The following is a 2,002-nucleotide window of genomic DNA, read 5'->3' as shown; positions in this document are numbered from 1 at the left end:
CTTAGTTATTGTGTTAAGACATTTATATTCTACATTTAGAAAGATTCACATGTACCCTTGTAAGATGAACCATAGGCATGGTCCCACCAATTACCCTCCCTCCATCCATCCTCCCCCCTCCCCTCCCCTCCATCTCCCCTTTCCCTATATTCTTGGGCTATAATTGGGTTATAGGTTTCATATGAAAGCTATAAATTAGTTTCATTTGAACTCCTAAACTTAAGCAATCCACTCGCTTCAGCCTTCCAAAGTGCTGGGATTACAGGCGTGAGCCCCCACGCCCAGTCTCCCTTTACTCTTTAGATTGCTGTCATATTTGCTCTGTAACTGTCTTCACCCTTGGCTAGCATTCCCTACCCCACAGCCTATGCATCTGATAAATGTTTCTCAGGGTTCTTCCCTGCTTCTTCCTTGTGTTTCATACACTTCCTCAGCCCCCCAGAAGGAAAAGCATAGGTAAACTGGCAGATTAGTATGATTACCTTTAGCTCTATGAGTAGAAAGAAACTTGACAGTCAAAACCAAAACCTGATCTTAAGAAAAAATATTTTTAAAAGTTACAATAATCAGGAAAAACATTTATATCACAGCCAAGTTACATGTCAGGGGCCCAGAGTGGAAATTATTTTCTAGGTCTCACTATAGCAAGGAGCTTATTTCACAAGTAATCCATTCTTCAGGATTGAGAATGAAGTAGCCAAAGACAGAACTTTTGCATTTTTCACTGAGTCAGAGAACTGGAGCTGTCAGGAAGTAATATAGCTTCAGACAGCTCTGGCACAATCATGGATTTTGTAGGTCTGAAGGTCTGTGAAGTTGTAGAAACAGGGTTTGTGTCAAAGTACAGTTCCAGAGTGACCTAGTGTTTGCTAGAAATGGACTCAACGATGAGATGGGGCTGGAATAAACAGACACTATACTATCCCTTTGGAGCATCCCAGAGTAACACACTGATATCTGGGATCTGGAAGCAAATAAAAAGCAATAAGCTGCCAGCCTGAGCAAGAGTGAGATTGTCCTAAAAACACATAGCCAGGCATTGCGGTGGGCGCCAGTAGTCCCAGCTACTTGGGAGGCTGAGGCAAGAGAATCGCTTAAGCCCAGGAGTTTGAGGTTGCTGTGAGCTACGACACCACAACGCTCTACTGAGGGCAACATAGAGAGACTCTGTCTCCAAAAAAAAAAAAAGCAATAATCTGTTTGGAAAACAAAGAAGATAAGATAAGGAAGCAGGAAGCAAAAATAGAAAAGAGTGGTTTTAACACCAACCATTGAATAAAAAATGTCGTATGCGGTGCAGAGGGTAGAGGAAGCACATCTGAGTCCAAATGGGCTTAAAGTCCTTTTCCTGAAGATGTAGGTCACACAGCTTTGCTAGTTCTAACTTAGACTCCTGGACCCCACCTCATATCTGGAGTTACCTGCAGTGTAGCTCACTTAGGAGGAAGAATAAAGACTAAAGACTAAATTGAAGCCGGAGACATGAGCACGTGCCTCCCTCTTCTTTCCTTACAGCCCAGCTTTGTTTGAGCCTAACATCCAGTAAGTTTAAAGCATCTCCCAAGGGATGTCTACCCTGATGACAGGAAGCAATTGAGAAATACATCTGGGGTGGCATCTGTGGCTCAGTGAGTAGGGCGCTGGCCCCATATACTGAGGGTGGCGGGTTCAAACCCGGCCCCGGCCAAACTGCAACATAAAAATGGCCAGGCGTTGTGGCAGGTGCCTGTAGTCCCAGCTACTTGGGAGGCTAAGGCAAGAGAATCACCTAAGCCCAAGAGCTGGAGGGTGCTGTGAGCTGTGACACCATGGCACTTTACGGAGGGCAACAAAGTGAGACTCTGTCTCTTAAAAAAAAAAAAAAGAAAGAAAGACATCTTCAGGGTACAATGGAACACTAGCTTTCTGATTCGAGTCCTGGCTCCATCATTTTCTAGTACAGTACACGTATATCTTTGGCAAAGACAATTTTCCCTCTACAGCATAGTGTTATACTGTTAGA

The sequence above is a fragment of the Otolemur garnettii genome, unplaced genomic scaffold (assembly GCF_000181295.1).
Source record: "Otolemur garnettii isolate 467f Iridium unplaced genomic scaffold, OtoGar3 scaffold00018, whole genome shotgun sequence".
NCBI classification, from domain to species: domain Eukaryota; kingdom Metazoa; phylum Chordata; class Mammalia; order Primates; family Galagidae; genus Otolemur; species Otolemur garnettii.
The sequence above is the reverse complement of the archived record's forward strand: the minus strand, read 5'-3'. Positions refer to the sequence as shown.